General features: G+C 44.8%; 1 non-coding gene across 1 annotated transcript; it reads left to right on the top strand.

Annotated features, from left to right (window-relative positions):
• The first annotated feature begins 6,565 nt into the window (after nt 1-6,565).
• trnas-cga (transfer RNA serine (anticodon CGA)) lies at nt 6,566-6,647 on the top strand. Its single transcript has one exon. It is a non-coding gene; the product is annotated as a tRNA-Ser (tRNA).
• Nucleotides 6,648-11,228: the final 4,581 nt, after the last annotated feature.

Genomic DNA, 11,228 nt, shown 5'->3' with positions numbered 1-11,228 from the left:
ATGGGCTACATCCTAGAGTTCTAAAGGAGATAGCTGAAGAAATAGTGGAGGCATTAGTTATGATCTTTCAAAAGTCACTGGAGTCAGGGAAAGTCCCAGAGGATTGGAAAATCGCTGTTGTAACCCCCCCTGTTCAAGAAGGGAACAAGGAAAAAGATGGAAAATTATAGGCCAATTAGCCTAACCTCGGTTGTTGGCAAGATTCTAGAATCCATTGTTAAGGATGAGATTTCTAAATTCTTGGAAGTGCAGGGTCGGATTAGGACAAGTCAGCGTGGATTTAGTAAGGGGAGGTCGTGCCTGACAAACGTGTTAGAGTTCTTTGAAGAGATAACAAATAGGTTAGACCAAGGAGAGCCAATGGATGTTCTCTATCTTGACTTCCAAAAGGCCTTTGATAAGGTGCCTCACGGGAGACTGCTGAGTAAAATAAGGGCCCATGGTATTCGAGGCAAGGTACTAACATGGATTGACGATTGGCTGTCAGGCACAAGGCAGAGAGTTGGGATAAAAGGTTCTTTTTCGGAATGGCAACCGGTGACGAGTGGTGTCCCGCAGGGTTCAGTGTTGGGGCCACAGCTGTTCTCTTCATATATTAACGATCTAGAGGATGGGACTGGGGGCATTCTGGCTAAGTTTGCCGATGATACAAAGATAGGTGGAGGGGCAGGTAGTATGGAGGAGGTGGGGAGGCTGCAGAAAGATTTAGACAGTTTAGGAGAGTGGTCCAAGAAATGGCTGTTCAAATTCAACGTGGGCAAGTGCGAGGTCTTGCACTTTGGAAAACAGAATAGAGGCATGGACTATTTTCTGAACGGTGACAAAATTCATAATGCTGAAGTGCAAAGGGACTTGGGAGTCCTAGTCCACGATACTCTATCGGTAAACTTGCAGGTTTGAGTCCGTAATTAAGAAAGCAAATGCAATGTTGTCATTTATCTCAAGAGGCTTGGAATATAAAAGCAGGGATGTACTTCTGAAGCTTTATAAAGCATTAGTTAGGCCCCATTTAGAATACTGTGAGCAATTTTGGGCCCCACACCTCAGGAAGGACATACTGGCACTGGAGCGGGTCCAGCGGAGATTCACACGGATGATCCCAAGAATGGTAGGCCTAACATACGATGAACGTCTGAGGATCCTGGGATTATATTAATTGGAGTTTAGGAGGTTGAGGGGAGATCTAATAGAAACTTGCAAGGTAATGAATGGCTTAGATAGGGTGGACGTAGGGAAGTAGTTTCCATTAGCAGGGGAGACTAGGACCCGGGGGCACAGCCTTAGAATAAAAGGGAGTCACTTTAGAACAGAGATTAGGAGAAATTTCTTCAGCCAGAGAGTGGTGGGTCTGTGGAATTCATTGCCACAGAGGGCGGTGGAGGCCGGGACGTTGAGTGTCTTTAAGACAGAAGCTGATAAATTCGTGATTTCTCGAGGAATTAAGGGCTATGGAGAGAGAGCGGGTAAATGGAGTTGAAATCAGCCATGATTGAATGGTGGAGTGGACTCGATGGGCCGAATGGCCTTACTTCCGCTCCTATGTCTTATGGTCTTATGGTCCCTCTGTAACTTGTAACATCCTTCCGCACTATCCACACCTCCACCGACTTTAGTGTCATCTGCAAATTTACTCACCCATCCCTTTTTACAGCATTTTCTCTGTGGTTCCCCATTTTTTACCTTTACAATATTGTAATACTGTCTGCTTCATTCCTGGGACAACTGTCGGGATGCGACTGCAAGCAGGATTCTGATAGGTATTTGCTGTAAAGCAAACAGGAACGTTGTTTCTGTTTGCTTTCTTGTGAGGGTGATTGTAAATAGCAGGGAATACCCTCGATTCTTCGTACTCGGGGTAATGGCCCATCATTCCGCTGCAGCACTCTGCTCCTTAAACCAGGAGCTACGACATTACTGCCCTGCGGTTGCCAGTCAACTATTCACTTCCTCAATTTTTCTTTCAACAAGAACTCACGTTTGAGCAGACTGATTCGGGTCAGCATAGTTCACATATTTTACTTTCCTGCTGAATGGTCGTTCTGTGAAGGTGGTGTGTTTTCTTCTGTGACGTTGTTCTGATGAGAAAGTGGGGGAGTGACTGGAGGAACCTTTCTGGAAGGAAGTTCCGGGCGGCAGTCCTCTGGGAACATTGATCAACCCGTGACTGATTTCGTAAAACATTATTTAAAACGTGACTCTCATGGGAATCGTACCCACAACCATTAAACGTCTCACCACGACAGCAACCAGAAGTCCAACGCGCTATCCGTTGCGCCATAGAGCCACACAGCAATCGCCCATCCCCACATGGGAATTTCCGATGTTGTCCAACAGGCAGTTCAAAAGTTCAGCAATTTGCACAGTTCAAAGAGTACATTTCAAGAGAACATTATTGTCTGAAATGTTTTGGGCCGGCCTGTGGTTGTGAAAAGAGTTCCAGGAATTCTGAACACCGTCGAACACTGAAAGGACATCGACTTGTTGGTGCAACAGGAGAACATATGGCAGACAAGAAATGAAGTGATTAATTTCTGTACGAAGAACACAAGTAGGCAATATAAAATAAAGGATATAATTCCAAAAGTGTGTGCAGGAACAGCGGGAAATGGATGGACAAGTGTATAAATCATTGAAGCAGGTAGAAAAGGTTGCAAGAGCCGTTAATAAAGCAGACGGTATCCTCGGCTTTATTAATAGGGCACAGAGGACAAGATGACCTCTCTCCCTATTCAGATTCTGATTGCAGTGTTTGTTGTGAAATATTTCATTGTGAAAACATGTTTTTCCGCTGCCTGAAAGGATGGTGGAGCAAAGACCCTCATAATATTGAAGTATTTAGATGTGCACTTGCCATCCCAGGGCACACAATGCTTTGGGCCAAGTTCTGGAAAATGGGATGAGAATGGTTAGGTGGTTGTTTTTGAGCAGCACAGACGTGACGGGCCGAAGGGCCTTTTCTGTGCTGTATGGTTCTATGACTCTATGAATGAAATGCAATGTGTGTTTTCAACTGTTTCTCTTGATATTCTGTTGTATTCCCAGGAACAAACAAACTGTGCTGGCCATTCAGCCCCTCGAGACTGTTCCACTCTTTATTTAAATTGAATTAGGGCTCGGCTGCATCTTCACTCCAGCTCCCTTACAGGATTTCAGAAACAATCAGACCAGAGCTTGTTAAAAATATGTGAAATATTCAAAACTATATTGTTGACTCTGAGTTTCACTGGCTTGTTCGGCGCGAGTTCCTAATTTCCGTTACCTTTTGTGTGAAGAAACGTCTCTTTACCACATTCAACTCTCATGTTATGCTTTTCTCATTGTTCTGGAGTGAAGTCCACACTGCAGAAAAACAACCTTCCCTCTGATCCTGTCTCTCGGGCTTTGTATTGAGGGACCGGGTTAGCACAGTAGTCGAAACAGCTGGCTTGTTCTGCAAAACAAAGTCAGCAGCGCGGATTCAATTCCCATTCTGGCCTCCCCGAACAGGTGCCGGAATGTGTCGACTTCACAGTAACTTCAATGAATCCGACTTGTGGTAATAAGCGATTATTATTTTTGTTATTTGTCCCATGATGATAATCTAAGTCTGTCTCTGCAATTGCTTTTGTTGCTGGTCACAGGCAGCAGGCGGCTGCAACGAGTGTGACCTGCTCACTGAGAGGGAATGCTGCTCCTGAATGCAGTAAATGGTACTAGCTCACGATAAATCGTTCAATGATTCATAAAGATCCCAGAGATGGATAATCAGCGATAATCACATCCAGAGAGCTGCAATAACCCTCAGAGCAGGAAGGACAACTCATTGTCCTTAGGCCCAAAAGCAAAATACTGTGGATGCTGCAAACCCGAAACAAAGACAGAAAATGCTGCAAATATTCAGCTGATCCGGCAGCTTCTGTGGAGAGAGGAACAGGTCGTTCCAATGAAAGGTCAGGATCTGAAATGGTAACTATTTCTCTTTGCACAGATACTACAGATCAGTAAATTATTTCCAGCATTCCCTTGTGATTAGCTCAACATACTCACACACTGTAGTTTAGTACGTTAAAGTGTCTGTTCCCTAAAGAAAAATCTAAATTCAAATCTCAGCCGAGCCTTATTCCCTTTGACCATGTGTAAGAATGAGAACTTCCTCCATAACAGCGGGATATCTGTCTTTTGCAAATTCTCCTTCCCTTTCCTGTGGAATATCAACAGGGATTTTAACACAATTGCTGATGTCAGCTGACGTTATCCAGTTGTTAAATCTTTCGACCAGAAATTCATCGGATATTCCCCATTTGATTTGAGTCCAGCTCCCAGAGGATCTATTCAGTGTTTTGTTTCAATATAAATTTAGAGTACCCAATTCATTTTTCCAATTAAGGGGCAATCCACCTACCCTGCACACCTTTGGGTTGTGGGGATGAAACGCACACAAATACGGGGCGAATATGCAAACTCCACACGGACAGTGACCCAGGGCAGGGATCGAAAGTGGGACCTTTATGCCGTTAGGTATTCTGCAGGTTGTGACTGCGCCGTCTAATGGAGACATGCTCACAGGACTGTGAGAGAGGCTTTCTTTCAGGGTTTAGGCCTCTTTTGATCCATCAACAGCAACCGGCTGTCTGCAGGGGATCTCGGAATGTCAAGCCCCTCTTCCCAAGGTGGACTTAATCAGGGACAAGATGTTGGTTGAAGAGAGAATCAAATGTCTGAAGATTTGGTCTGAGATTCCTGATGTTTTGTGAAGAGAACAAGGTGGTGGAGCAAGGTGACAATAGCAGGATACAAGTTTGGGATATTATCCAGTCCTCAGGGAACTAAGGAAATTCGGCATGTCCACATTATCTCTTACCCACTTTTACAGATGCACCATTGAAAGCAATCTATCTGGCTGCATCACAGCCTGTTATGGCAACTGCTCAGTCATGACCGCAAGAAAATTCAGAGAGTCGTAAACACCGCCCAGTCCATCACACGAACCTGCCTCCCCTCCATTGACTCCATCTACACCTTCTGCTGCCTGGGGAAAGCGGGCAGCACAATCAAAGACGCCTCCCACCCGGCTTCCTCACTGTTCCAACTTCTTCCAATGGGCAGGAGATACCGAAGTTTGAGATAACGCATGAACAGCTTCTTCCCCGCTGTTAGCGGACTCCTAAACGACCCTCTTATGGACTGACCACATGAACACTACACCCCTGTATGCTTCACCCGATGCCGGTGTTATGGAGTTACATTGTGTAACATGTGTTGCCCTATTATGTATTTTCTTTTATTTTCTTTCCTTTTCATGTACTTAATGATCTGTTGAGCTGCTCGCAGAAGAATACATATCACTGTACCTTGGAGAACGTGACAATATACAAAATAAAATCCAAGGAGACCGTCCGAATATATTAGCCAGAAAACCATGGTCTCTTATCTCATTAAGTTAACTTATGTGTGGCATCTTGTCGAACGCGTTATTGGATATCCAAGTATATTACACCTTTTGGGTCTCCTTTATTTATCCTGGTGATTAACGCCGCAAAGAATTCCAATTAATCTGTCGTCCATGACGTTCCCTTCATAAAGCCGTGCTGAATCTGCTTGATTCTGAGATTCTGATTGAACAACCACACAAACTTTGCCTCCAGCCTGGAGCTCAATGTCTGAAGATAGTGTTTGACTTTCTAAGGAAAACGATTGTAGTTTGAACAATTTCCTGTCGTTCCTTTGATTATCTCCAGGCCTGTCGGGAAGTTGCTGGGTGACAGGTACAATATTGTAGTGTGGAAAATGGAAAAGAAAATTGGTGCTATGACGCACCCTTTGTTTGTCTGCAGTTCTTATTGAGCCGGGTTTGTGTTGATTCACTTGGTGAGGATCACTGACTCTATGTGATTGCCGAACAGGCAGAGGATGTGACACATGCCCGTGAGCAGCTAAATTTGAGGATGATGCTCCATGAATCTTCACGGCTAGCAATGTGAAGGACTTTTGCGACATCGAAAATGACCATATCCGGCAGCTGGAGCTTTCCGTGTATTTTCTGTGATCTGGGAAAAAGGGTATCATCAAAAACAGAACTGAAATGGAAATATTGACAGTGATTATTGACAGGGTGAAAACATCAGCTTCCTCTTTGCAGCGGATGGAAACGGCGTCTGACGTCGAGGAATTTAACGTTGAGTCCATGTGGTAGACCTGCTGCGGTCACTTCACACAGAAATCTGGTGGAACTTCCTGATAACCCAGTCATCACGTGACCACTCGGTCTGCGCAGGTCTCTTTCTGTGTTGTAAGATTCTTCGATTCCATTACTTTAATTTTGACCGAGACTGGGAAGTTATGTACTGGTCCATTCAAAAAACATCAATTTATCGCATATTTCCTTTGCAACTGATATTGTGACACAAAAGTAGAACAGTGCGTTATGGAAGGTGAGATTTTCGTGCAGCTCAAGGCGTTGCCCCAAATCTCATGGTCTTTTTCCATGTTAATTCTACCCTTCCCAGATAAAGACTGGGACACCGTTCATTGCATTACTGGAATACCTGGAGTACATTTTACAATGCTTTCTACAAACGAGCGCTCAGCTGCAATGGCCGAGTGGTTAAGGCGTTGGACTCGAAATCCAATGGGGTTTCCCCGCGTAGGTTCGAATCCTACTCGCAGCGGCTATGATCCGAAATCTTTACTCGGTTTGGAGCAATCTGTTTGCAGAACACGATGTCAGTCTAAGTATCAATTTGAAGTTCTTGTTCATTCAATGTATTCGGATTAAATGTCTGTGTCATGACAGAAGAACCTTCCTTTTTCTCATTCTGCTTTCGCTCTGAATTTTCTTATTTGTCAGGATAGTTTCACAACCTCAGTCACGTTCATATTAACTTCACCGGGCACCAGAATTGTGAAAATCGATGATAACAAAGCTTCAAATTTATTTTTGCCTGTCATTTGTTAGATCTTTTTGTTCTCTTATTTTGAAATTGACCAGCTCGCATAAATTTCTAAATAAATCGGCGCAACAATGGCCGGTAATCGAACGCTGGTTAACCACCGGGAACACCGCGGTGCTCCCCACTATGCCGGTTCAGGCGATGGACTAGAAATCCATTGGGCTTTCCCCGCGGAGGTTCGAATCCTGATGACAACGTGTCTTCCTTTACTCATGCAATTTACAAATTCACGCAAGTTTCGTTGTCATAAGTTATGCCTTACATGGAAAGCTGTGAGGTAGTGTAAAACACAAAAATGTCAAAGGAACTTTCGTGAAAATGTGTCGAACGGCAAGACTTCTCTGCCGTTCTTAATGGCCGCTGATCTCGCCGACAAATGAGCAAAATGTCTGGATATCATTTTATTGTTCAAATCAAAGGCTAATGGATGAATAGAACGAGGTGCGAGCAGGCAGTGGGACTGCACCGGCTACCTTCCACACTTCAACCATCTGCGGCTCAGTTGGATGGGCCATGTTTACTCGGCCTTTACTTTCCAGACATTAGGTGGAGTTATGGGCAGGGCATGGACAGGGTATGAAATGAAATATGAAATATGAAAATCGCTGATTGTCACAAGTAGGCTTCAAATGAAGTTACTGTGAAAAACCCCTAGTCGCCACATTCCGGCGCCTGTTCGGGGAGGCAGGTACGGGAACGGTATGATGCTCGTTCGGAGGGTCGGTCACCACTTAATGGACCGAATAGCCCCACTCTGCCCGCTAGGGAATCGATGTTTCAATTAATTACAGCAGCTCATTGGAGAGATTTGCCCAGACAATGGACTGGAGGAATGAATGTCGCCTCTGATATGACAGCCTGGAAGTTGAGAACGAGAAACTAGTAATCGGATATTTCCACTGACGGTGAATGACTCCGAAACAAGGGTCTCCAATCCCTTTGCTCCTCCAAGGTCTATCGTTTCTCACCATCTGCAAAGTACACCAATTTCCCACTGGTCCTGCAATGTGAGGCTGTTGTGTAACCCCGCACATCTTTACTGACTGCCTCTGCGTCTACTATTCATTGCATTTCCAGCCTGTATTCTACTGGCACATATCAGTTTATTTCGTTCTAGCCGAGGAATTCACATATTCCTTTTTCATATCTCCGCAAATCTAAATTGCAGAATGGATGCGACAAATGACAGAAGAATATAAAATCTTCGAGTTCCTCCCGCTGAAGAACGCACTCCGATGGCATCTTCAACGTAGCTGTTGCAGGTATTGGATAATATCAAGCTCTAAATAAAACAATATTTATGATTACTATTGCGACGTTTGCATTTGAATTTTATGTGTAGGAGCATGATAGTGCGTTGAATAATAGAATAATTGTGTATTTATTTCTGTTATCTCTCAATCTGTTTGTGTTGAGCTGCTTTGTGTATCAATGTGTTTTGACCTGATTGAAAACTGAAGGAAAGATGTTGCCTTTTCTTTTCCTGTCTTTTCTGTGACACTGTTCCAATTATGGCAATCAATAAGTTTGCCCACCTTTCTTTTGATATCTATGTTCTAATGCTCAGAGTCGCCAGGTATCAAATGATACCACCACAAGGTTCAACCGGCTATTGATCAAAGAGCCAAACACCAGTTAGATAGTTCAAGGTCAAGGGTACTTTATTTACACACAATTAGTCATGCAACATAAACACTGCTAGTTAACTACACCTATCGACTAAGACAACCTGTACTTAACTTCAGGCACCCGGCTTAGGTCAGAGGAACAGTGGCTGCTGTCCGATTCTGGAACACTCGAGTCTGGAGAAATAAGTGCTGCTCAGCTCGGCTCATCCGTCTGGTAGCGAGCGTTGAACTTGCACTTACTTCTGGTGTTACTGCACTTGGAAATGGTCGTGGCCGGGGCGCCAGGTCCAAGAGAGGACGAATATCTGGCAAACTCTTCTACTTATACTTGGGGGGGGGGGGGGGGGCTTCGTGTTCTTTTGGCAGTCCTTCAGTTTGGGCCCCACTAATTGGGTGATCCCTGATCACTCTGTTCGATTCCTAACCAATAAGTTGGCGAGGACCTGGATGGCTGGCCGTGTTCCAAGCGGTCACTGACCCGGTTGCTTACGCTTCCCCTGAACAGGGAGTGGCGCTGAAATGTCTGGGACTGTACCGGTTGCTCGAGTCCCAGTCCTTTGTTTTGGTGAAGATGGGCCATCAAATGCTAATCGGCCGCATCAAAATGCTAATTGGTCGGAGTTTCGATAACGTCTGGATTTCTTGCTTGCAAATATACATCTCAGGCTCTGAGCCTGCCTGAGCCTTGCCTTGTCCGTTTTACCCGCTAGGCTTTGCGCGTTTCTCTGTCCCTAGTTGTAAGTGGCCATTCCAGATGGCTACACTCCGTCCTCTTGATCCTCATCGCGAAGCGTGAAGGATCACAATACTGGGTCTTCTCCTGTTCTCTGAAATGCCGGGTACCCTCAATCAAGGACAGGTTCTACCCTACTCTGTGCCACGGGTCGAAAGCATTTACCTAAATCTCCCTGATACAACACGTACCTAAATATTCCTAAGGGGCCTCTTAACATTCAATCCTATATTCCATTCTCCTTATAAATAATATAAAAGGAGAACCTCTAACTGTGTCTCAGTAAACTACCCTCATGCTGCTATTTAACAATCAAATAACTTATCTTGCAGCACAAAAATCCAATAGCAGTATCACATTTCTTCATATCACTAACATTCATATACAGAAAATTAACTTTATTAACGAAGCAACAACTGTGGAATTTATGAAATAAAAAAGTTCAGAAAGAGTGTGGGGTTTGCTGGAGTCCGAGGATAGGGACTCTAACTGTGTATACTGGAGGGCGGGAGGCTCTCCTTCTCCATTTCCGCAATCTGATTGTCTGGGTGACTCTGCAGAATATGGCTATCACTAGTAAGGCTTCTACTGTTTTTGACAGGGAGTACCATTTAATCAGATTCTCACACCATGTGGGGGTATCGGTGGCTGGGTCTATGTGTGATGTCGTGCCCAGGCTGGGGTTGTTGTGTTGGGTAGTCGTGTTCGGGGCCTCTGTGGTGAGGGAGGTAGAGGTAGGTAACTCGCGCAACTGTATTGTTCCAGCTACGGTCATGATGCAGATCACCAGATCGTCTTCATCTTGTTCAGACTTTTCTCCGTCTGTAGGTATCTTCGTATCTTCTTCGGGGAGCAAGCAAAATGTCTGTTATTATCTTGTTGCTTAACATCTCGTTTGTCTGTCTGTTTCTCCTTAACGTCAATTTCCCGTTAGAATCGTCACCATATGTGACTCCCTCATTTTATTTGTATACCAACTATTTGCAGAGACAAGACATCCGAAAAACAAATTCTGTCACAGTGCGAGCAGTCTCGCAGCTGTTGTTTGATGGGCTGAGTGGACGAACAATTTCTCCGTCCTCTGCAAACTCGTTTTTCCAACGAAGTGATTCTGACATGTAAATAGTAGGTGGGGGATAACAACCGAAGGGTTGCCTGAAAGGGGCAAAGTTGTGGCAAAATGCATTCTTTAAACCACAGGAGTGAAAAAGAACAGCAAAGAGATTCGAAAATAATTCTCTGAATGGAGTGCGTATGATCCGCGGCAGGGCAAGAATGGGTGGAATCCCCGGGTAGGGTGGTGACCAGTGCCTTTACACCACTCCCCGATCTTGGCTGACCAAATGTATAAGGGGTCCTCAGGCAGGGCGACGATAAATGCCGTTACTCTACTGCCTGAGTGACCTTCCAAGAGCGGTACGAATTTGGAAATTTGTTTTCTTAACTGCCATGTGGCGTCAGAAGAGTAGTTATTACTGTATCAGGAAAGTATTCGTGAGGCTGACACAAAATCGTACAAGAGAGAATATACAACATTTAAAAACAAAGTAAAGAACAAAAGCGGGCAGGTTCCATTAGAGTATAGGACACCGTAAATCTCAATCGGTTCCTGTCTCTCATCATCTGGACACCTCAAGGTTCCATTCTGAAAAGGGTTTCAAAGGGGTTACCATGGTGGGAGTCAGACATGGAGTCATCAGCATCTACCAGGTGCCAAACTCGCGTGTAGAGTTTCCGTGCTAACACCGCGTTTGCCGATGTGGGGTCCATTCCATCATTCCGTGTCAGACGACAGGAATAATCGCTTTGCCAGTGTTTCATGTTCCATATGGCGGTCTGGGTAAGGGGGTTGTCCCTATCGGCGGGTGGTGGGTCAGTTTCCGGTGTGGGCAAATAAATCGTCACGAAGGGGATGAATGTATCCTGATCGGTGTCTCT

The sequence above is a fragment of the Scyliorhinus torazame genome, chromosome 24 (assembly GCF_047496885.1).
Source record: "Scyliorhinus torazame isolate Kashiwa2021f chromosome 24, sScyTor2.1, whole genome shotgun sequence".
NCBI classification, from domain to species: Eukaryota; Metazoa; Chordata; class Chondrichthyes; order Carcharhiniformes; family Scyliorhinidae; genus Scyliorhinus; species Scyliorhinus torazame.
This window is presented reverse-complemented; position numbering and strand designations above follow the sequence as displayed.